At 41.2% G+C, this 26399-nt stretch overlaps 1 pseudogene; it reads left to right on the top strand.

The window, feature by feature from the left end:
* The first annotated feature begins 1147 nt into the window (after positions 1–1147).
* Positions 1148–1467, top strand: LOC140613847 (cytochrome c oxidase subunit 7C, mitochondrial pseudogene; annotated as a pseudogene).
* The last annotated feature ends 24932 nt before the right edge of the window (positions 1468–26399 follow it).

The following is a 26399-nucleotide window of genomic DNA, read 5'->3' as shown; positions in this document are numbered from 1 at the left end:
ATAGTTATTATTAATGACACACATTTATTGATTGCCTACTATATCCAGGTACTAGCTTATTAGATATAGGCAGAAGAGAAGAACAGTATTTCGTGGTTAAAAATATAAGCTATGGCGGGGGGAAGACAGATATTTAAAGCAATTTTGATACCAAGTGCTACGATCTATCCTGTAACACTAAGAAAAATGTGATGGGCAGGAGACAGAGCTATATGGGGGAGGTTTGAGGCCAGACTCAGCATGTCAAGGAAATCACATGTGCTAAGAGGTTGGGACTTTATCCTCTGTAGGAAGTCAAGGGGCTGGGACATTTTATTTTATTATTTTGGGGGGAGGTACACTTTAAAAATAGGTCATGGCACAATCAAGTAAGGGCTTTACTGGCCTCCGTCAGAGCCCCCATTTAAACAGAGGTGAGCATAAGCAAAGATCCAACAGAAGAAGAATAATTCTTCTGAAACTTTTTGTCCAGATTTTTTTAAAGTTCTGTCTAGAAGGTCATCTGTAGATTTTATATAAGACGATTCATTGTACAAAAAAAGGACTTCAAAATGTTATATCCTGATCCCATACGCATCGTGCAAGTGACTCTCGTTGACTTAATACATTTGGCACCCTCCTGGATGTACAAAACGTGTTATATAAATAGTAACATAGCCCATGCTGCCAGGGGCTCCTCTTGACTAGGGCAAAGACGACAGTGTATTCTCTTAAGAATATGAGGTAACGCGTGAGGCAGTTCCCTCACTGTGTATGCCAGAGAGTGTTTGAGCTGGGGGCATAATCCCCAGGGAACAGAAATAATTTTAAGAGTCAAAGCTTGGGTTGGCTAGTTTTTACAGCAGTCAACCCAACCTGTTCCACCGGTTCTAGTCTGCGTGGCTGATTAAATGACCAGCGGAACCAGCCAGCTCCAACATACAGATGTAAAGGAAGTGGAAAAACCCAGGCTAATAAATAGCCAAGGAAGTGTGCGGGGATTTAACATAAAATGTTCATCACAGAGTCGATTATAGTAGTAAGAATGTCCAACAATTGGTGAAGTGCTTGAAAATATGATAGTACATCCGTACCACTCATTCACTATTGCATATTGAAAATGGGGACATGGAAGTGTGCCCATTGGCAACCCAAGCAGGTTGTACTATATATATCACTATGTGTGAAAAAAACAAAAACAAGACCGAGGAACAAGGTCGCGGAGAGGCCCTGGTGTGGTGCTGTCGTTTCTGCCTACTTAGGGTCTGTGACTTTCCAGAACTTTCAGTGGCGCTATGTTGGGACAGAGCATCCTGAGGTTCACAACTTCTGTGGTCCGCAGGAGCCACTATGAGGAGGGCCCCGGGAAGAATTTGCCATTGTCAGTGGAAACCAAGTGGAGGCTACTACTTATGATGACTTTGTATTTTGGATCTGGATTGGCTGCACCTTTTTTTTATAGTAAGACACCAACTGCTTCAGAAATAAAGATGTTTTAATCAATCCATTAAACAGATGTGAAAAGGAACATTTTAGGAGGTGCAGTCGCTTTGAAAAATGGATCAAACTCTTGAATTCAACATACTCAACATGTTTGTAAATAAACTTAACGGCATGAATCTTTCATGCCTCTTCTCTGAAACATGGAATGTAATAATTGTGCTTTTTTATTTGGGAAATATTTAGGATTAGTTTGGTCAGAATATGTGTGTGATTGTGTCTGTTTCTTGTTTTTAGATTTGAGGTTCTGTTTGATTTTTGATGACTAGGTCAGGACCTTGTTGGTAATCTATGTTATTAAAAATGCAAACTTTGTTGTCACATAGTAATCTTTTAATTGAAAAAGAAGTGTACTTTTATTTGTCTTTACTAAATAAGCAGTAAAATTGGTTTTCTTCATGAGTGACATTTAGTCGTGAGGAAAAGCACTAGTGTATACAGAGTGAAGTCCCAAGAGTTTTCCTCCAGACCTGTGACCTAAAACTAAAATTTTGCCATGATAAACTTGCTATTGACCAATACTAGTCTGCTTTAGACTGAATAAAAGTAGAATATTTGAAATGAAATGCAATAGCTTGTAAAACAGAATATGGAAATACTCCAAGTTTATTCTGGAATTTTAGTAGAAATGGACTAAAAGATGGCTCTGATTAGTAATTATATCAGTGAATCAGACTTATGTTATTGATAGTGAAATGCTGCTAGCTACTTAAAATGTAGTGACTTAGTTCCTAGGGCTTTGTATTGGGGCAGGAAAAGGGTAGTTTTTAAATGTTTAATCCTCGTTTGGTTACTTTTGGAATACCACACTGATGTTGGAAAAATGCCGCAAAGCAGAGATTGTAAACTGGTGCTCCATTTGAGCTCTAGACTTGTTGGTGAATAGGGTTGCTGTACTTTTTAAACCAGTATTTAAAAACAAGAATAGTTACGAGAAAGTCTCTTTAGGTTCTTGAAAAATTGCTCTGAGTGGTTCTACATCCTTTCATAGAACAAAACTGCTGCCTAAATTAGTCCTCACAACATTAGATTATCTGTGTACCCCTAATGTTAAACTACTGATTTTGTGGAACCTTAAAAAACTTTATGTGACGGGGCCTATCATCACAATCTTCAATAATCATGCAATAGTTACTTAAATATGGATATAATGAAATCTTTATGACTGCCCCCCCAAAGAAAAACAAAAAACAAAACAAAACAAAACTTCTAAAATGATGTGCAGAATTAAATATTATTTTTTGTAAAAAACTAAAAAGGCTCATATTTTAGTAGTTATTATCTCTAAGTGGAGAATTACAGTTAGTTTTTGTTTTACTCTTTTGCTTATGTGTACTATATAATTTTTCTATACTGAACATCTATTAATTTTGTGTCCAAAGTTTTTTTCTCTTAATTAAAAAAAATTAAATGTAACTGGTGGGAACCCAGAGGCATTGACAACAGGATACATGGAACATTCAAGGGCCAGATTGTCACACCCAACACTGGCTATGGGAACAAGAAAATGACGCACACGCAGCCCAGTGGCTTCCAGAAATTCCTGGTCCTCAACATCATGGAGCTGTAAGTGCTGCTGATGTGCAACAGACCTTATTGTGTGGAGATTGCTCAAAAAAACCCAAGAACCTCAAAACCATCATGGGAAGAGCAGCCCAGCTGGTTATCAGAGTCTCCAATCCCAATGTTAGGCTGCGCAGCAAAGAAAATGAAGAGGCAACGCATATGCAGGTTTTATCTGTGGTAAATAAAACCATGAAAACCCTGCCATCATGCATTTTCCTCCCTTAAAGGAAAAACAGAAACAAACAAACCAAAAACGCCCAAACAAAAAACTTGCTAAAATGGAATGACAATAACATCTGTAGGTGTTTCATACATGTGGCCCATTTTGTCCTCATGACAATCCTATGAGATAGTTGTAGCTGAAACCATTGGTTTTCTACCAAATCTGTGTCTTTCACAGCATTTCCCAGCCTGCCTTGAAGTCAGGTTGGTCATACCACAGATTTCCGACAGATGGAATGTGAGCAGAAGTTAGGTGCCCCCTGTCAGCCTGGCCATATAATATCTCATAGTCTCTTTGCTTTGTCTTCTTCAACTACAAAATTGTAAACAAATGACTCCAGGTTGTGCCCCATGAAACGAGGCCACATGGTCAGAGGGAGCTTCCAGGGAAAGCCATCCACCTGTACCCACCTGTGGAACAAGAAATAAACTTTTACTAAATCAGGCCATTGAAACTTTGGACTGTTTGTTACAGCAACATAGCCTGTCCCACCTTAACTAATATGGATTAATACTATTGTTATCCCATTTTACAGGCAAAGCAACCAAAGATCAGAGAGATAAAGTAGCTTTTCTGAAGTTTCAGAGCTATACAGGGTAGAACTGGGGTTCAAACCAACAATGTTACGCTCTGAAACTCTACAATGGACACCCTGCTTAGAGTTATACTTTTTCTCCCAGCTACCCCAGGTGGGAAGGCAACAATGCTTCCAACATATGCAGATTTTTAGAGTGAATATCAAGGATACTGATGGGAGTATATACTAAAGCTTGAGGTACATAAAAATTACTAGGGCTGCTGGTGAAAAAACAACAGTTCCAGGACCCCATTCTCATAGATTCAGATTTAGTAGCTCAGAGGAAGGGACATGGAATCTACATTTAATTTTTTTTAATTTTATATATATGTGTATATATAAAATATCTATCTATCTATCTATCTATCTATCTATCTATCTATCTATCTATAGAGAGAGCATGAGCCCAAGCAGGGGGAGTACCAGGCAGAGGGAGAGGAAAAAGCAGGCTCCCTGAGGAGCAGGGAGCCCAGCTCGAGGCTTGATCCCAGGACCCTGAGATCATGACCTGAGCCAAAGGCAGATGCTTAACTGAGCCCCTCAGGTGCCCTTGAATCTGCATTTTTAACAAGCACTAAATAATGAACCTGGTGTCCTAAAGGCTTTTGAGGTAGTTGACCTCAATGGTAAACAAGTCCCATCTTTCTGGTTCCCAGCCAGTGACCTCCTCTCATGGAGAATTTCTGGTGAAATTCCTCCTCTTTTCAGGTCAAGGTGTCAGAGTCCATCATCACCTGCTAGGAAGCTGAAAATGACAATTACACATTTTTTGAGATCCCAGGAGCATGACCTGGACTTGATCTCTCAGATACACTTGTTCCAGACCTGAAACCAAAGTTCATGAAGGAAAGGAAAACTGAGATGAGCTATAGGATAAAGCTTGTAAGATTCATGAAGTTTTAAGATCATTTTAGGATCATTTAGGATCATATAGATCATATAGAGACCCAAGCCCAGTTTTCTACCTTTCTCCAAATTCTGTGAGCTACCCAAAACCTCTTTAATAAATGACCTTTAAGCTTAAATCCACCAGAACGTGTGACTTGCTGCTGCTTACTGGTAAGAGCAATGGAACTTGCCACTCAAGAGTTACTATTGAGCACTGTGGCCACCAAAACTATAGCTAAAAGTAGTGCAGTCTCCGCCATCTCAAAGTAATTTCAAAATAGCTGACAAACGTATTACTCAAACACAAAGCAAGACGATACCTAATCCAGGGCAATAAATTGTAAGCCATCTTTTCTTCTCTGTCCACTTGCTTCCCACCTTGCAAACTCCCCCTTCCCCCATCACCCAGTGACTCCTCCCCCAGGACACTAATGAGATTTCCACTCTCTTCTACCTTTCCCTTTTACCTCTCAGCTCTGTAGGAAAGCCTCTGGAGAAATCCTCTTGCAAGGGTAGACCTCTCCCAGAGGGCACTAGAACGAGTCATGCTGAACAGGGTAAGGAGAATCCAGTGCCATGAACTTGGGAGAGGAAATCTGGGAAATCTCATATTTTGGTGCTTTTTTTGGTTGCCACATATCCTAAAAGTGGGTAAGCCCCTTGCCTCCACCACTGCTTCATGATGCCCTGGAACTGACAGTAGTCATGGATTTTGCTCAGGGAAACCCAGAGTCTCCAGATAAATCTTGTTGTGCACCTTCTGAGAGACTGAGAAGCAGATAATCAGACCTGTACTCAGGGAAAGCACGACAGCAAACCTCAGGACATTTATACACTTGGGCAAGAAACAGAAATTCTCTGTTGTTCTTTACCTGTTCTCATACTTTAGCTTTCATCCTATCTGGTGCTAGAAACTTAATGTTAGTTCACCGCTTGGGTTCCATTTGGGCAGTGAAAATAAGCACCTTCTGCACTTGGATCCCTCGACCTGTGTGGGATTTCTAGCATTCCCCCAACCCGGCCCCCTACCCCAGGATGCAGCCCAGGGAAGGCAGGCCACAGGGCACCTCTTTAGGGGCCCAGCTTTTTATACTCCCCTCTAGTGCTCTTCTGGCAATCCAAGGGATTTGGAAAAGCGATTTTGGAGGGTGGGAAAAACTGGCTCTGAGTCATTACGTATTCTTTGGAATCTTTTGTCCTATGCCCTGTGCTCTTTCTGGTCCCTGCTGTGGGTTAGACTTTTAGAACTACAAAGGCTTCTTTTCCCTCTTCCTGTGTCATTCCTGCCCCGAGGCAAAGTGCATTGAGCCTGAGTGGGAGGAAGGGCTGTGGGAAAATCCTGGGGCCGGGTGGGGACCCAGTGGTTAATATCTTAAAATATTATTCCACCCCGGGGGTCTGATATGTAATGTTTGCCGAAGGCTGTTTCTGGCTTTTTATGAATGTCTAAGGCTATCATGCTCCTACTCAGTCTCCCCCATTAGGCGGTGATTAGATTATAAGACATTGCTTGCGTACAGTCCGTATAATTAATTCCTTTGATCATGTCCATTTATTTAAAGAACAGAGATTATTGTGTCTTTCTGTACTATACAAGTACAACTTTTGTGTGCACTTGAAATTAATTGCTATAAAACGAAATACACCATTTTTTTCTTCTGGACTTTCACAGAAATGGACTCATACACTGTACTTTCTTGTGTAACTGGATTCTCTCGCTCAGCTTAATATTTGTGAGATTCACTTATGTTGTTTTGTGTATTTTAAAAAATTACTGTATAGGACTCCATTGTATGAAAAGGCCAGGACTTATTTACCTGTTCTCTTATTGAAGGATATTTGAGTTGTTCCCAATTTTTGGTTATCACTAAAAATGCTGCTAAGAACATTCTTTTACACATTGCCTAGGAGCACAGACTTTGTTCCTCTTGGGTATATGCCTAGAGTGGGATTGCTGGATCATAAGATAGTTCCATGTTTCATTTTAGGATTTTATTTATTTATTTATTCATGAGAGACAGAGAGAGAGGCAGAGACACAGACAGAAGGAGATGCAGGCTCCTCGCTGGGAGCCCGATGTGGGCCTCGATCCTGGGACCAGGATCACACCCTGAGCCAAAGGCAGACACTCAACCGCTGAGCCACTGAGGCATCCCTACATGTTTTATTTTATTTTTATTTTATTTTATTTTTTAAGATTTTATTTATTCATTCATGAGAGAGAGAGGCAGAGACACATGCAGAGGGAGAAGCAGGCTCCATGCAGGGATCCAAACGTGGGACTCCATCCTGGGACTCCAGGATCACCCTGGGATGAAGACAGGCACTAAACCCCTGAGCCACCCAGGTATCTCCTACATGTTTCATTTTAATGTATTACATCAAATAGCTTTTTAGGAATTGTACAAATCCGCACTCTCACCGGCAATGTATTAGAATTCCAGTTGCTTGACATCCTAATTAATGATTTGTATCTTCGGACTTTGAATTTAGTGATTCTAATAAATAGAATAACATTCTGATGGGCTACATCATCGTGGCTTTAATTTGCATTTTCCTGAGGAGTAATGATGGTAAGTACCTTTTCATATGCTTATTAGCTACTTGCATATCCTCCTTTGTGGGGGTGTCCAAGTCTTTTGCCCATTTTTTTTTTAGATGTTTGTTTTTTTCTTATTGATTTATAGGAGTCTTGTATATATTTAGATACAAATCTTTTGTTGGATATATACATTGCAGATATTTTCTCCTAGGCTATGGCTTGCTTTTTCACTCCCCTACAAGTATCTGACTTTTTTTTTTTTTACATTTTATTTATTTATTCATGAGAGACAGAGAGAGAGAAGCAGAGACACAGGCAGAGGAAGAAGCAGGCTCCATGCAAGGATCCCGACGTGGGACTCAATTCAGGGTCTCCAGGATCACGCCCTGGGTCAAAGGCAGGCGTTAAACCACTGAACCACCTGGGCTGTCCCAAGTATCTGAATTTTGATAAGCACAAGTTCTTAATTTTAACTATGCCAAATTTATCAATTTTTTATAATATTTTACAATATTTTCTGTATCTTGTTTAGTCTTTCCTTAATCCAAGTTAATGAAAATATTCTATCTTTTTTCTAGAAGCTATGCTGTTTGAACTTTCACATATAGGTCTACTATCAATCTTAAATTCATAATTTGTGTTTGATGTGAGGTAAGAGGCAATGTTTATTTTTTTTCCCATATGGATACACAATTGTTATAACACTATTATTAAAAGATTATCCTTTTGGGGTTGCCCAGCTGGCTCAGTTAGTGGAGTATGCAACTCTTGATCATGGGGTTGTGAGTTTGAGCATCATGTTGAGTGTAGAGATTACTTAAAAATAAAATCTTAAAAAAAAAAAAAGAAAAGATGACCCATTTGCCATTGTATTGTTATTTTGCACATCAAGGAACTGTATATATTTGGGTATATTTCTGAATTCTGTAGTTTATTTTGTTGACTTATTTGTTTGTCATCAGGCCAATATCATATTTATTTCATGTTAGCAAGGTGTTCTATAAATACCTTTATAAATTAAGGAAGATTCCTTCTAATCCTAGGGATTGCTAAGAGATTTTATCATGATTATTGTATTTTGTCAAATGCTCTTTTTGTATGTATTGAGGTGATCCTATGATTCTTTTTTACACAGTTAATGTGATGAATTACATTGATTTATGAGAATTAATTTTGCAATCTTGTGAAACTTGGTCATATGTAGGTCTTTTTTATTTATCACTGTATTCAATTTACTAATATTATTTTGTTCAGGATTTTAGTATCTATGCTCTTGAGACATAATGGCCTGCGACATTCCTTTCTTATAATATCTCTGGCAGTTTTTGGTATCACAGTTATGCTGGCCTTATAAAACTAGTTTGGAATTGTTTCTTTCTTCTTCTCTAAACGTTTATTAATTCTTTCTCGAATGTTCAGAAAAAGCTTACCAACAAAGCCATCTGGGCTGAAGTTGTAAGGATTTGTTGGGGAGAAGGGAAGCTTTTCATTATAGATTCAATTCCTTCTTCAGTGTAGGACCATTTATTTTTCCTATTTCTTCTGTGTCTTTTTAAGTAATTCATGCTTCTCAAGGAATTTGACAATTTCAACTATATTATCGAATTTTGGGCATAAAGTTATATTACCCTCTTACTTTTTTTTAAAATATTTTTTTGAGAGAGAGAGGGGTAGTGGAGGGGCAGAGGGAGAGAGAGAACCTCAAGCAGGCTCCATGCCCAGCATGGACCCTAATGTGGGGCTTGATCTCACAACCCTGAGATCACAACCTGAGCTGAAATTGGGTACTTAACCAACTAAGCCACTCAGGTGCCCCCCCTTACATTTTTAAAAATATTTAGGCCCTGTACTTATGTCCCCTTTTTTATTCCTGACATTGATAATGTATGTGCTTTTCTTCTTGATCCCATGCTATGGTTTTATTGACTACTTCAAAGAACAAATTTTTTATTTCTATTTCATTAATTTATGCTCTTGCCTTTATTTTCTTTTTCTCTCTTCATTTGTTTTTCTTTATCTTCTTGGAATAGAAGCTTAGGTCATTAATTGTCAGCCTTCTCCTTTTAAAGTTACAATTTTCCCTCCAGGTACTGCTTTGGCTGTGTTCTATAAATTTTGATGTGTCATATTGTTATTTCTTTGATTATTTTTATATTCTGAATAGGTGATACAAGCACATGAAAACACATGTACAAATGCATTTACAGTGAAAAGATTCCATCTGTATCACTTAGAATCTGGCAAGAAACAAAATTTCTCCAACTTAGATGGTTGATATTAAGATATTTTAATAGGAAATTATTATGGAAGTGTCACAGAACAGAGGAATCAAACAAGGTATGCTAAATCACTACTGATTCATCATCAGGAGGATGTCATTATTACCTCTAGACCTGAAGGAGCAACGTGAGGAAATTGTTCATAGAAGTTGGTATTAGCTACAATCATGGGGATAGAGCCCTCTGAGGGGTATGTATTATGAAGGGATGATGATACTGCCAGAGTCATTTCACCAAGCAAGAAGGGAGTGTAACAAGTATCCTGGCCCCTCTCCTCTCCTCTATCCACCTTTTGCTGTTGCTTTGCAGCTGAATCAAAGCTAGTTTTTAGGTGGTAAGCCCCGGGACAGAGAATGGGTCAGTGAATGGTGGGGAATGATGGGGTGGGGAAACAATCAAAGAATAACAAGCACAAGGGGATGGATGTTCCTGGGGTGGAAAATGAGGATGACACTATGACCTAATTCTGTCCTGACTTAGCTAGGTTTGTTGCATGGTGGGTGGTTGTAAGGAAAGGCATTCTGGTCATTGGGAAGACCAGGACTCTATTCCAAAGAAAAGTAGGGTTATAGGATCACAGAAGATACTGCCAAGAGAGTGGATTGTACACTGTTAAACTCTATCACCAGTGTGGGATGTATATTACAGCAGTATACAAAATAGCACTAGGACTTGATATTATAGAATGTTGAATCACATGCTGAAAAATGTATTCCCTTTTATTTTTAAAAAATATTTTTAAAATTTATTTATTCATGAGAGACACAGAGAGAGAGAGAGAGAGAGGCAGAGACACAGGCAGAGGAAGAAGCAGGATCCATGCAGGGAGCCCAAACCCAACATGTCACTCGATCCCCAGTCTCCAGGATCAGGCCCTGGACTGAAGGTGGCCCTAAACTGCTGAGCCACCTGGGCTGCCCTGTATTCCCTTTTAAATTAATCTTCAATCCTGATTAAATCAAGAAGAAAGTTTTTCCACTTGAAAGTTTTAACAACTCTCTAATAAGAACAGGCCCAGGTTCAAAGCAACTGGATCAAGCTAGAAGTTAATAAAATTATTTGGTTTTCACAGCACCTATTTTGAAGTTACTTTCAGTTTATGGCAAATACTGGTTTTCCATTTATGGGAGTGATATAAGATTTGTTTTGAAAAAATATATATATTTAGGTAAAAGCCATGTCAGCTTTAAAAAAAGTATTAAGTAAACAAGAACACAGGGGTAATCAGCTGTGGTAAATATACTGAAAGGATACTTGAAGACTACGTTGGGATGAAATTGCTTTAAATGTAGACATAATAAAAAAAATGTAGACATAATACCAAGACCTGAGATAAGATTTAATGAAGAGTAGGATTTCCAAAAGGGGGGAAGAACCACAAATGTCTATTGGGGCAGAGTGCTACCACCTGGATGGAGGATTTTCTTAAGACACGCTCCCCACCTCTCTGCCCCTACAAAATTGTTATCAACTTTATTAATACATAGTTTACATACTATAAAATTCATCCATTTTTCATGTACAATTCAGTAGCTTTTAATATTTTCAGAGTTGTGCAACCATCACTACAACCTAATTTTAGAACATTTTCATCATCCCAAAAAGGAGCACTATACCCAGTAACAGTCACTCCTCATTATCCCTCTTCCCAGCTTCTGGTAACCATTCATCTATTTTCTGCCTATGGATTTGCCTATTCTGGATATTTCATATCAATGGAATCACACCAACTGTGGCCTTTTGTGGCTGGCTTCTTTCAGTTAGCATAATGTTTTCAAGGTTTATCTGTATTGTGGCATGTTAGCAGTATTTTCTTTCTTTTTTTATTGCCAAATAACATCCCTGCAATGGACTATTTATGCCCCACCCCCAAATTCATATGTTGAAACCCTACCCCTCAATGTGACGGTATTAAAAGATGGAGCTTTTGGGAGGTAATTAGGTCATGAGGGTGACGTCTTCATGAATGGGATTAGCGCTCTTATAAAAGAGACCCCAGAGAACTTCCTTGCCCCTTATACCACGTAAGGACAAAGTGAGAAGTTAGTAATCCACGAACCATGAAGTGAGCTCTCACCAGATATGGAAACTGCCAGTGCCTTGATCTTGGGCTTCTTAGCCTCCAAAACTGTGGGAAATCAATGTTTACTGTTTGAGCCACCCATTCTATGGTACTTTGTTACAGTCACCTGAAGGAACCAAGACGATTTCTTTGTGTGGATACTCCATATTTTCCATCCATCCATTAGTTGATGGACATTTGAGTTGTTCTCACTTTTTTGGCTATTATGAATAATGCAGCTATGAGCATTTGTACAGGCTTATTTGTGGACATATGTTTTCATTTCTCTTGAATATATACCTAGGAGTAAAACTGCTGGGTTATGTGGTAACATGATACCTAAAATTTTGAGGAACTGCCAGACTTTTCCAAAGTGGCTGCATCATTTTACATTATCATCACCAATGTATGAAAATTACAACTTCTTCACATTCTTGCCAACACTTGATATTCTCTTTTTTATTATAGCCGTCCTAGTGGGATGAAATAGTGTCTCACTGTGGTTTTTATTTGTGTTTCCCTGTTTCCCTAATAATTATTGGTGTTGAGCATCTTTTAATTTTACTCTTGAGCTGTCAGAGTTCTTTATATTTTCTGGATACAAGGCTTTCCCATCCCTCCCCCTCCAAAGGATAGCCCTTGCCAGCTAACTTAGTAATTACAGGAGTGAGCAAGAAGCAGATATAACTGCTAGTCCACTGAAGAGATACCTCATCTTGTAGGAGGTAGCCTACATAAGTGGGGGGTAGCCTGGGCAGGTTCATCCTCCAGAAGCATTTTGGGGTCATGCAAGTGCTTGGAAAGGAACGGAGTGTAAGCCTCAGATATCTGTACCAGCAAGACTGCAAGAGATGACATTGACCAGGAAGATTTTGAGTCTAGAGGTTTCTAATTGCCATTTGTGGCTATAAAAATTCTGCAGATGTTTGCTATTCAAAGTGTGGACCTTGGACCAACAGCATCTACGTCTCCTAGGAGCTTGTTAAGAATACAGAATGTCATGCCCCACCCGAGACCTACTGAATTAGAATCATTTTAATAAGAATCACAGTGATCTGTATGCATTTTTATAGTTCAAGAATTGCTGCTATAGGACACTTAAAATAGATTTTAAAACTGCATTGCAGAAAGCCTGCCTGGATACCTGTGCCAGATGGAGCTGGCTGGTACTCGAGACTGGATTGGGGAAAAACAATTACGCAGGCAAATTTATCTCCAGGATCCCTTAACCAACCCCCTCAATTCCAAATCTTTCCTTTTATATTTGGGGTCCTCCTTTTTCTTCTTTACTCTCTTAAATAACCAGTGCTTTCTTTTTATTTTACCCCTCTCCTATGGCACAACATGTTCTGTGCAACACTCCAAACGCCATCATGCCACAGACAACATTAAAGGTGTCTACAATTTATAATTTCCCTCCAATTAAGAAATGAGAAGACCTAAGCCTTTTGGAGAAAACTTCATAGATTGGGATGCCCAGGGTTTTTTTTTTTTTTTTCCAGATCCTGAAATGACACCAGAGATCGTCTTTCTTATTTATATCCTACATTTTACATTGTGCTAAGAAGAACTGAAGATTGAAATAAGGGTAAAAAAAAAAAAAAGAAAGAAAGAAAGAAAGAAAGAAAAATCCGCCATGAGTAGGGTTTATGTACTGAATCTATACCATATTGAAAAGTGTACTTTGCTAGAAATAGGTGGTAAATTTGGTTGTAAGCTTCCCAGCAGCCAGAGAGAAGGGGAAAATACATGAATCACAAGTTCAGCATGCAAAAGATAAAAACCAATTGGCTATTCAGAGTTGCCAGGCATTCTTGGTGCTGATGTGTTAAGGGAATTTTCTTCTTCAGTCCTGAAATTTCCAGGTAAGAACAGACACATCCTAACACATGGACCCTTAGTGAGTTGATGTCCTCTTAGGAAAAGGACTCCATTGTGAGCATTTTGGGTCTGCACAACAGTAAACCAAAGAGAGGATCTCAGGCAGAGCTTGGGACTGGGGGCCACTCTAACATACCCACAGGAAGTTAACTGAGGCTGAAAGTGTATGCCATGGATAAATTGTACCTTGTAGGTGGCCACCTAGATGGGGCCACTCTACTGAATTACTTTTATTCTTTTCTCTTTTGTTCTTCCCCAAATATTATCCTACTGTAGAAAGTCTTAAGGAGACTTATCTTTAGTCCAGACAACTGGATCAAAAGATTTATTCTCTTTTACCTAAGAGGGAAACCTGCCTTTACTTTCTTACTTAAACCCTCTGAGAACATTAGGAATGACAGGGACCTTGGAGCCCATCTAGGCTATTCTCCAAATGTCAATAAGCCAGGAAGCCATGGAAATTGGCTGCTTCCAAGGGACAGTCATTGCACACTTTGCCAATGGAACAGTGCTGATGCGACTCATGATACTAGCAGTTGGCTGCCAAGTGGTTATGATAAAAGGGAGCAAGCTAGTTGAAAGCACGTGGGTGGTGGAAGAGAGAACACAATGTGACTCATATGCAAGAGGGGTTCATTTGGTATAACGGAAAGAGTGCTAGGCTAGTATCCGCTGTGTGACCTTGGGCATGTCCTTAACCTCCTTGGATTTTTCTCACTTATAATAATCAAAGTAATTAATACTTACTGGGCCCTTAGCACTTTACATGAACCATTCATGTTGAATTTTCATAACAATCCATAAATTAGATTCCACTATTTCTTCTATTTTCCAAATGAGGAAACTGAGGCACAAAGACCCAAAGGTTTAACCCAGGCCATCTGACTCCAGGGTCTGAACTGTGTCACCTAAAGTGTCAGATTAGATTAACGCTAAGGACTCTATGTCTGCCATTCACTTCCTCTCTTGTGAAGTTGAGATAATAATCGCATCGTGAAGATTAGAAGGTAACACAGCTGAAGCGCTTAGCACAGTGCCTGGATCATAAGTGCTCAATAGATGTCAGCTGTTACTATTGTCCATCCTTCCACTCTTACTATTGCCATTGGATGGGACAAATCACTTCTGTCACCTTCTCAACAGCTGCCTCAGTGCACAGTTAGCCCAACTGAACCGATTAATAAGTTCTAACAGTGGGTCAATTCACCATGAAATCAAGCAAGCCTGAAGTGATGCCAAAGTGAACTGCCTAGTTCAATAGTCTGGAGCAGTGCTACCCAATAGAACGTTCTGTGTTGATGGGGATGCTCTTCATCTGTGTTAATATGTAGCCACTAACAGCATGTGCCTACTGGGGACTGGAAATGTGGCTGGTGTGACTGGGGGCCTAGGTATTTCACTTTATTTAACTTCACTTCCTTTGAATTTGTATCTTACTAGCTGCACGTTGCTAGGGGCTACCATATTGGACAGCTTAGGCTAACACCTATATCTGGTAGCCAAGAATCCTTGGTAAGAGGACACTAAGTGTCAGGCGCAAGAAAGAAAGTTGGGGGCCCCTCTGGCCACAGCTCTGTTTTGCTACAGTTGCCTTAAAGAATCATGGGTATTTGAATGCTCCTGATTTAGAGGATTTCCTCCACACAGTAAGTAAAGTTGTGTATTTTAGGGATGGGAGGGCAGGATGGTGAGAAGAGAGAAGACAATTGCACTTCCATCGCTGGGATGCCCTTAAGTGATTCTGGGTGGAATTAGATTCCTTATTGTCATTAAAAATTGTTTTTAGGGGCCGGATAGTTACACCTGTGCCATGTGACAGCACCATGACATTTCATTTTTCAAATGCTCTGTATTGCTGCGTGCAGAAACTAAAAAGTGACTTCAAGTCATGACTTCAATGTTTAATTAGGAAAAAGATGATCAAAATGGATGATCAAAGAATCATAGACTTGGAGGGAGCTGTCGTGTAAGCATGACATGACAAACTGGCATTTTAGGAAAGCCATACATACATCCCCAGGACACAAGTGTGACACTGTGCTTCGCTTTTCAGACTGACTGGCTTTGGATCAAGAGAGGAGGAGCAATCAGTTAGGTGGTGACAGCACCACCTTCAGCTCTTACCCTGCTCCTTCAAGATCCCCCCCACTTTTTTTAATGAAAGAATTTCTTGATGACATGAAGAGGTCAATGAGCTCATTTTGATCTAAGTATGTAAGCATGTGACTACTGCCCTGGTACAAATTTCTAGGCCTTGTATTGTGTTCTGGTTCCAAAAATTTTCAGCAATGAAGAATCCCTCCTCTACTTACTCCCCCCTACCACCAGTATTGATTGGGTGACTAATTCAATGGCTGCCAAAATTTTCAGAAAACGAAATTGAAATCTAATGAGCTTTGCTTGTGTTAAACCAATTTTTAAATGATAGTAATTAAGAGAGTTTTCATATAGGAAAGGCTTTGTTTAGATTGCAACATTAAAAGCCAAGACCAGAAGAAATACAAGGGTCTTATGCACAAAGGATTCTCTTTTTGTTGTCTTGTAATCACGCTGGCCAGTGTTCGAGCAGTGAATGCTAACACAGTGGCCGGCCCTGGCGTTTGCCCCACTTCACCACTGTCCTGGTGAGTCTACCTCGGAGAACGTCTTGCACCAGAGCTGCAGCCTCTCAGGCTGTCTGCAAACAGATACCAGGCCATCTGCCCTCTTGCCTTCCACCCAAACACAGCTGCTGGGCTCCATCCCAGCTCCAGCCATCTGGAGGAAGAATAAAGGCCCCTCTCCTCACCCTCCTCCTGGCTGCCAAGAGGAGACTGGGGAATCTTGGCATTCTCTTGGCGCCAGTGAGGAAAGGAGAATGGAAGAAGCAGCCAGATCTGCTACTAGTGGCAGGCAGCTCCTTCACTCTGGTTGTTGGGGGTCAATGAAGCCTTTATTCATTCCCCAAACATGTTGAGCTCTTGTACACATCAAGCCTGAACCGAACCAGGCCCTGGGGACTTGAGGCTGGGGAGACACGGCTCCTGATCTGTAGAAGCTCACACTCAAGTGAGGATGATGGACATGTGCACAGTCAAGTTCATTGCAGGCAGGAGTAAGGTCATAGGGGCCCAGCAGAGGCATGTTTGACCCAGTGTGAGGGAGTCAGAGAAGTCTTCCCGCTGAAGGTGATGCTGGGCCTGATGTCTGAAAGTGAGTCTGTAGTAGGTGTTAGCGAATCTGAATGTCAAGAGGCTGGCCCCGGGTGGGAAATGTGTGGACCTGTGCATGGTGAGGTGAGGAGTATGAAGGGGGAGGTGATGAAGGGAGGGGCTGGACAGGGACAGCCAGGCTTGGGTGGGCCTCGATGCCCCTCAGAGAATGAAGGGTAGGCAGTGGAGGGCTGTGAGCACGGAAGAGTGACGGTCAATGTGGGAAGGTCTTCAGGGGGTGGGAAAGAGGACGGCTTGAAGGAAACAAGACTAATTAGGAACAGTCACAGTGATCCAGAGGAGAAATAGTGGCAGCTGAATGAAGTGGCTGTGGAAAAGGAAATTAATATGGGGGAGAAATCTTGGCCAAAAACGTTAGCTTAAAAAAAAAAAACAAAAAAAAAAACGTTAGCTTTAGACCCTTCAAACTGGTTCCCAAATAATTTTGAAGTTCACAGTAAGCTCTGCAATGGAGGAACTCAAAACTCAGCAGTGTGCCTGGACGTCTCTGAGGACAGGAAAGAGCTTGATGGCACAGGGATTGCTTGTGCCTCAGTGGGCCCAAGGGCCACCTGGCAGCCGCAGATGGTACAAAATGGCATGTCAGGCTACTTTCAAAAAGGATACTTACCAAGAGGTATCTGACTTGCTGAAATGGCTCAAATCCCAACTATAACATTTACCTATGATCCTCATTCCAGTTTGGTCCTCCCAGCCACCAGGAGAGACCATACCTAGGCAGGTTGTTCAGCTGGCTGCAGTCAGCTCTCCGGTGCTTTTGGCCGGATTGAGAAAAACCTCAGGGCAGTGGAGGGCAGCACAAGGAGGAGAGGCAGGTCAGGTGCCACCTCTTCCCCCTCTTGCCCTCTCCATAAGGGCAGATGCTGCCCTCCAGGCCCTGCATATCAGAGGCCAATGGGCTGTTTGGTTTCTTTTTTCCCTGATTAAAGGGAAAGGAGGTAAAGGCTCTTTCTGTTCCAATGCCCTTCATTCCTGGCCTCCTGAAAGTGTGCAGAGTTCATAACTTCCAAAGCACTCATGAAAGAGTCAGGAGCCAAAAAGCAGAGACTGAAACTGGCTCCTCTTTGAAAGGCGGGGATGAAATGCTAGTGACAATCTGACTTATGGTAGAAAAGGAGCAATAGATGCCATAGTCCCATCCCTTAGACCCAAGCAATAGTCTCCACACTGACTATGACAGAGAACCCGAGGCCTGGCTCACTGCTTAAAACCTCAGTTTCTAAACATTTAAAACAAACAAACAAACAAACAAACATTCCAAAGCACTTTACTATGTGCAGATTTTGCCATTTTTGAAAATGTGAGGCATAGAGAATTCCAGGAGGCCCGAAATCTAGCAGGTGGATTAAACCATCCTTTAAGTCACTGAAAACGTGTATACACCATTATTTTCCTTTCTCAGTGATGAATCTTAATTTCTCTTCTGAGGAATTCTTCTTTACTTTTGACGCATACAATTTAGAAATGACAACAGCTAAAAATAACCATAATCTATCCTTGCTGTTTTTCTCTAAGGAGGATTGTTCAGGTTTGTTCGGTAGGTTTTTAAAACGTTTATTTGCTATTGCTTTAATTCTCGCACTGTAGAACATCTTCTGTTATCAATGTTAGCCTAAATTAGACATTATAAGAACAGTAGATAAGCTTGTTAATTCAGCTAATTCATAATTTGTTACATTAGAAAACAAAAAAACCCCAACGAGTCAGCATCTTTAGAGGACATGATAAATTAATTTTATCACCTTCAAACCAGAAGGTTTTGCTGAAGGGCCCAAGGATTACCACTTAGTGCCTTTGTTGGGAAAGGCCCCCCCACCCCCTTCCCGGTGTTTTTCTCATATTTTAAGAGAGTAAAAGAGTATTTTTCAAGCATCAATCTTATTTCTAAAATTCACGCTGTGAATCCTCAGCGCATTGATTCCCAGAGCACTGAGCTTTGAAAGGTCTGCTGGCTTCCCTGGGCCTGGGGGCCTGCGCTCCTTACTCCTGTGCGCAGGGCCCGAATGCCTGCACTCTGACACCTGCCTTCCCCCTTGCTGTGGGCTCTGTTATTATGGTCTTTGAATCACATGCTTTCAGCCAGAGAACCCTCGACACAGTTTGCCCTCCAAGATCCTGCATACTTTTGTTGGACCAGAAGGGCAAGTCACATGACTTCCTTCGCTTGTCTGGAAATTGCTCAGTCAAAAGATTTCTCAGCATTTCTTTCACTTCATTTATTCCAGATCCTTCAGATCCTACTTTGTTCTCATGCTCAGAATTTCAGCAGATGGTCTTCTAAAGGGGAAAATATGTTGTGGTATTCAATTCTCCTCTCTTATATCCCTCACTTACCTCTTCCTTAAAGCCTTTTTTACAGGCTATCCTCTTCCAAGCATATACACACATATACTTTTTTTCTTTCGTTGTAGTGATCTGCACAACCACAATTTCTTATTTTTTTTTCTCACTTCCAAGACAAATTCTGCAGGCACCATCATTTGGCACCTTCAGACAAATGCTGAGGTTTTCATTATAATAATCTTGTTTTCTGTTTTTGTTTTTAAATACAACAAAAGATGTTTCAGGAATTCCAAAATCAAGTTTTCTAGGAACAAAATACATAAACACAAAATCCTATTTTAGAGGAAGGGGAATCCTTCAAGAGGATGTGATGGCGCGTCCACATTTTTCAGATGAGACAGTGACGGTCTGGAAGTGGTGGCCCAAGGTCATGATGCAAGTTGTGGCAAAGTCAAAACCAGCAGCAGAGGTGACGGCTGCCTCCCAGACCAGTCATCTCTATCAGTTTCTTCAACTGTAAAGTGCAAAGTGTAACACAACTGTAAAGTGAAGTAGCTGGCATACAAGAGGGTGTTGGAAGGTAAATGAGTTCATATGTGTAAGCACTTAGTGCCTGGCACAGAGTTCATGTTCCATAAATGTTAGATTCACATTGTAGGGAAAGGATGCCCTATATTCTCATTGTGTAGATTTTGTCAAAACAATCTAATTTCTCTATTCTATGGAGTTTCTTTTTTTTTTTTTTAAGATTTTATTTATTTATTCATGAGAGACATGCAGAGAGAGACCCTGCAGGGAGCCTGATGTGGGACTCAATCTCTGGAGCCTGGGATCATGCCAGGAGCCAAAGGCAGAGGATCAACCACTGAACCACCTGGGCGTCCCATATTCTATGGAGTTTCTATTAGAAATTTGGGAGCTAGGATTTGGCCCAAAATGATGATGCTAATAAATTCATTAACATGAAATATAATAATAACAATTTAACAGTAAAATATCTCAGTATTAAAGTGTTTTATAAGGTAGAGGGCAGCTTTTCATAATCTGTTCTGTTTTTTTTACCATATTTATCAACTAAGTTTTACGGTTAAAAGTTTTCCTCCCCAAAATATATATTTTTAAACATAAACATCCTCTATTTTCATTCCTCAGTCTTTCTTTCCCTTTCTTCTCTTTCATCTTGATTATTCTCCACTGAGAAAAAAATTTAGGGCCTTCTAGATTTACAAAATGTATCTGGAAGTAACAGTCTGTCCTTTCTATAATCCAATAAGGCTATCTGTTCATCAAACATGCAACTCTGTTTTTAGTTATATTATTTGCTCCCTTAATCCTCTGATATTTTCATTCTTAAGAGGGAGTAGACAGGGGAGGGTGGTGAAAAATCTTCAAAGACAAATGACTTAAAATAAAAAGATTTTAAAATGTCAGTGTGTCAATACACTTACAATGTAATGTTCGTGGGATATAAGTAGAAGGAGCAGGATAGAGATGAAAATAACTAAGTTATTGGCCAAGTGGTTGAAAATGTGGTATACATTTAGAGTTCCCTTTCAAATGTCAAATTTGTAAGAATATTTTTAAATGTATGGCTATTTTATATATACATAATAATTTGTATAGATCCGTAAGAACAGCAGATTAATTCTGGGGTAAATTTGGGCCTGATCAAAATCTGCACTGTGGGACTGTGTATCTGACCTTATCATTTCTTCTGAATTAAAAAAAAAATCCACATACACTTGCTGATGGACACACAAACACACATGCACTTCTAGCACAGACATTTTAGCAGGAACCAGTCTTTATTTTAGACCACTTATATTTTTGGTCTTATTCAAGACTTGTTCTCTTGGACACACTTGGATGAAGGTGAGTATGTGGGATACTTATTCAGCAGTGCCTCTGGGATGAACATTTGTGAAAAGGGAGAAAGAAAGCAGAGGAAGAATCAGGCCCACCAGCTGCCTGACGGCCTCAGCCAACATTACGGAGCTCTCTGGAGCTAAAATGGCCCTGGCAGGTGTCCCATATGAAGTCAAAGGCTGGGTTTTTCAACTGCCATTTCAATCAGTCACTGGATATGGGCTGCCCTGGGAAAGGCCTGTCCCTGGGTGAGGCTACTCTCTGCAACTGGGGCAAATCCTAAGGAGGCTGACACCCAAAAGCTGTTTGCAAGCCCAATGGCCCTCCCAGCAGCAAGGCAACAAATCTTTCAAGAGACATCTGGGGAATCCATCACTGAGACCACCATGAGTCTGGTCCTAACCAGCTCTGGGCACTGGGGCACATTACTTGAGGTTTCAATTTTATTTCCTAGGAAAGAGCTGACTGGATTAGATAATCTCTAGGATTTCTTTGAGCTCTAAAATCTTAAATTTTAAAAAAATCAAGCTGAACTTTCATAGCCTGACTTCTATCTACCTTGTCTTTAGCAAATGTAGCAAATATTCCGATGTTACATATGCAATGAGAAGATACACACATGCACACAAGTAGATGGAAACTTGTCTTGTTCCTTTTGACACATCAGGAGTTTGGCCAGAAAGTACAAGCAAGGGGGAAAGTGGGAGGAATTAGGTAAGAACTCCATTCTTGGGCAGCGCTGAAGAGCTACCAAGGGGGCCATACATTGTGGGACTCTACAATATAGAATTCAAAAATAAGGTGGTTTTCTTAAGCCTTTAGATCTCTCTACCCAACAGTGATAAGAGCTCGTTCTCTTTCTCAAATTATGGTGATTAGACCCAATTGTAGGAACATTAAGGGGAAAAAAAGTACCCTTCTCATCTCTTCCTTTATCAGCCAGCCCACAGGATCTTCCACCTCCTCCCCAGCTAGATTTTTCAAGACTCGTGTGGGCATCTGCAGCATGGAAGCCAGATGGCAGTTTTCTTGAATCTGACTGTTCTACTTTAACAGCCTCTCTGCAAAAAGCTCCCCAAATGAGTATGCTGCAGGTAGGGTCAGCATGAGAAAACAGTGGATTCAGGTCATCTGAGAACATGGGATCCCCTAAACACCAAGTAGATGAGAAGACAGCCTAAAGATAAACTCAGTGTGGAGACTTTCAAGGGTCTGTCCCTGGGTAAAATATGCAACTTGGTGGAACCCAGCCAGGAAACTAGGTCTCTTGTTTTTACTTAAGATGCAGAAACAGTCCCCCCATTTGTAGGAAGAGGCTGATTGGCAGAGGGAGGTTTGGAAGTCTAGTGGAGCTAACCATTTTCTAGACTTTGGGGCAGATCTTTGTCCCATGGTGAGAGTCTCAGGATGGATCCACTTAGTTGCTGAGTTTTGGTTGCTACAAGAAAATGGTTAGGGCAGTGTGGATGGTGGAGGGAAAGGGGAAATATTATGGGATTCTGAGGTAAAGAAAGAGAGAGCGCTCTGTGGGTTGTCAAACACCAGTGTGCAGGCTGGGATCAAGCTGGCTGCTTCAGAATCACGTGAAGAACTTGTTAAAAATAGAGATTTCTGAAACCCATCCTAAAAAGTTTTGATATTACAACAAATTCTCCTGTTTGATTCTGATACGCAGTTAGGTATAGGAACTATAGGGGTAGTTAGAATGTAACAGTTAAATTATTGGAATTCAGCCATTATTTAAATATGTGGTTATTAAGCATCTTCTATGGAAAAGTTGCTTAGTTAAGTTCTGTGGGGTTTATAAACATGTAGAAGACTTAAGCTGCCTCACATGCCTTTGAACATGAGCAGAGGACAAGAAAGGGACACAGGTAGGTGACAGACAGGGATGTTCTCAGACATCAACTCTGATGGGATGGAGAGAATAGAATGGAACTCTGATGCCAGGGGAAAATAAGCAGATGTTTAAATGGAGTAAGGAAAGAAGAAGGAGACAGCTTGGCAGAGTTCCCAGGAATAGTCCCTAGTTCAGATGTCCAAAGGTTGGAGAAGACAGTATTAATATAAACCTCATAAGTCTGTAGAAAAAAAATCAATGAAAGCATGTATATAGTACTAAGTATGGTCTGTGATAATCACCAATAAATGATAGATATTAAAAAAGAAAATTTAAAGATCAAGAAATTTAAAGAGCTATGGGTGAATACCTTGTTCAAAAATATCTCTCCCTCTCTGCCTGTCACAGTGCTTCTAATTCCTTTTCTGAGTTTTGAAGTCTTATTGGAAAAGACTTTTATTGAAGAATCTATTTTGAAAGGCTTATGCCTTAAGCTTTTAATAGGCTAGGAAGAAGGAGAAGAAAAACAGGGGACAGTGGCCACATGGGAGGACAGAAGTCAGGAAGGAGTTGAAGTAGTGTCAGAAGGTAACTTTCATACACATGACATCATTGCTATAGATGCCGCTTTCCTGAAAGTGAGTCAGCAGTCTAAGGCAATGCCTGTGTGATGATTCAAAGTCCAGGCCCACTGCACCTAATGGCTCCTTCTTCATCTCAGCAGCTGGTAGATGGGGAAGGAGATTATGGAGAACGGTCCTATTTCTTAACAACCTGGGTCTTTAAAAAACAAAAACAAAACTCTGTGCTCACATTCCTTTGGTGAGAATCCATTACTTTGCTCATCTAGACATTAAATGGGCAGGTGGGTGGGGGAGGGTGAGAAATGTAGCTCCTGGCTGGGCAGAAGGACTCAGGACTCTGAGTCCTGGGAGCTCCTGACAATGTGACAGCAGATTCACAAAGAGGAGTCAGAAACAAAGAGACACAGGCTTGACCAGCAAGAGAAAAGCTAAAGTCAAGAAACAGGTCAATCAATGTATAGGTGCCCCGCCCCCAAATAAATGAACCTTTTCAGGGAGAAGAAAGGTGTTAAGTTAGGTACCAGTCTGAGAAAAGAAAAGGGAAAGCATTTGGGGAGTTTATAAGGGATTGAGAATGACAGCCTTGGCTGAAAAAATGAGAAATTGTGCTGGAAGAAGGTAGAGAGGCCCAAGAGAGGAAACAAATCACCAAATGGAAATTTGGACTTTAAAGCCAGGGGACAGACATGGCTAGTTGATCACTACAGATTTGTGCTCCCCCTGGCCAGCAGGAGGCTACGTTTCCCACCCCTTACATGTAGGTGGGCTGTGGGATTGCTTCTCACCAATGGAATGTGAGCAGAAGATTTTTTTTATAAAAAGTAAAGAGAGCCAGTGGGCCAAGAAAGCACACATATCTCCATATGATCTCTTTCTCCATTTGCCGGCTTCTAAGATGATGAAGAAGAAGGGATCACAAGGTGAGAGGTCCGGGCCTCTGAATGATCACATGGAGGGCCATGAGACCCACATTAGTCTGGAAAGAAAGTATTGTTTTGAGTGTCTGAGATATCAGAGCTTATATATTTCAGCAGCTAGCTTTACTTAACACATATAAAAGGTCAGAGGAGGCCTAGGGTTGAGCAGAGGTGATTCAAGAATCAAGGTAATGATTCTTTTAAATTTCCCCCACACAAGTAGAAGACCATAGGCTGATAAATACAGCTATCCCACATGCAACATAGAGAGTCACCAAGGCCAAGTAAAGAGAAACTTTCCTCCTCCTCCCCACTTCAACACTAGGCTTCAGGCTCCAGACTTTGAGGGGAGGGGTGATTTCCCTTTCTTATGCCTTCCATCTGTCATCTTTTAAACCACTTTGATTCCAGATAAAAATGTTGTAGAATGGGAAGGACACTGGGTGTTTAGCCTAGCCTTTTTTTTTTTTTTTTTTTTTTTTTTGTGGGGAGAAGGGGTAGAGTAACAGAATCAGATGAACAGGAGAAAATTAGTTGTGAAGAGGGCAGTGCTACCATAAGAGAACAACCTAGTATTTCCAACTGACCTGTGGGTGTGCTAAAAGAAGGGAGGACTTCTTTGACCCAGGCTAGGTTGAATTACTCTGCATGGATGTGTAAAGGTGAGAATTGAGGAAAGGAAGAAAGGTATAGAGAAGGGACAGCAAAGTCCTGAGATGCCAGAAAGATTGGCAGGGTGAGAGCATGAGGGACAGAATGGGGAGGAAGATGGGTCAGTCACATCTGTGAAATGCAGATGTTCAGTGTTAAACCATCTGGTCACTTCCACATAAGTCCTTGTTTCTTCCATTATCAGTGAAAGCTTTTATGCCAAAGACATCTGCTGTGGGAGGTTTTTCAGGAGCACCCAAGGAAGGGCTAGGGTTCTGCAAATGACTTGACAAACTGTGGAACAGGGACATTATTGTGGTGAAGACCATTATTGGGTGAAGACCTAGGCACAGAACCCATCAGGGTGGAGCTTGGAATCAGAGTGACCTTCCAGGCCATAAACAGTCACTGAGCACCTAATACGTGCAGGGCACTATCCTAGGACATGAGGATAAGGCCTTGAGCAAAACAGAGGAGGTCTCTGGGCACTCACAATCTAGTGGAATGACAGACAATAAATAATGGAACAAATAACCTGAGTGAGAAAACAAAGCGGAGGATGTGATGTGCCTGGAGCATCTGCTTGAGGATGGGTGGTCGCCTTGCAGAGGCAATGAAGCCAAGACTATTCCACAAGGAATTTGCAAACATCCTGGGGGAGAAGTGAGGGGTGGGGGTGGGGGGTGGAAGTCTGGGGTCCAGGAGCAGAGCCACCGCAGTCTGCGTAGCTACAGACTCCTTTACTCATTCCTACTGCTCACTCTTTCCCTCCTCTCCACAGTGATGTAATGTTCTTTTTCAATGGACAATAAACATGTATTGAACCTGTTCTTTGTATGCGTCGGAGATACTCTGGCTATTCCAAAGGATAAAAATCAAGGTTGCTGCTGAAGAGGGGGCTCCCAGATTCTCCTTTCCTCGGGTCCCCAAGGAAAAGGCAGTGATCCGCGGTTTGAAATGATTTGATCTCACATTTGTCTAGAGGCAGCAGAGGAAAGCCGCCCAGAAGACCGCTTAAGCTCCTTAGCTGTCCCAAGGGAGGGAGCACTCCGCCCTCCCCCAGAGTGAGGACGTGTGTGTGGCCGACGCTGACGTCCCTGTAAAGCCGGCGGTGCAGACGGCCCAGCTCCCGCGCTGGAGGCTCGGCGGCCTTCGGGAGTGCAGGGAGTGCAGAGAAAAGAAGGAGCTCCATCTAGTGTCACAAAACCAGACCAAAGGCACCCTGAACCACTTATCAGGTGAACACACACACACACACACACACACACACACACACACACCTTGGCTTGTGTCAAGAAATAGGACCTTAGGGATCCCTAGGTGGCTCAGCGGTTGAGCGCCTGCCTTCAGCCCAGGGCGTGACCCTGGAGACCTGGGATCGAGTCCCACGTCGGGCTTCTTGCATGGAGCCTGCTTCTCCCTCTGCCTGTGTCTCTGTCTCTCATGAATAAATAAATAAAATCTTAAAAAAAAAAAAAAAAAAAAAAAGGACCTTAAAAGCCAGAACTGCTGGCTTGTAGGAGTTCAGTGCCAAGTAGAAGTTGGGCTT

The sequence above is a fragment of the Canis lupus genome, chromosome 22 (genome assembly GCF_048164855.1).
Source record: "Canis lupus baileyi chromosome 22, mCanLup2.hap1, whole genome shotgun sequence".
NCBI lineage: Eukaryota > Metazoa > Chordata > Mammalia > Carnivora > Canidae > Canis > Canis lupus.
The sequence above is the reverse complement of the archived record's forward strand: the minus strand, read 5'-3'. Positions and strand labels throughout refer to the sequence as shown.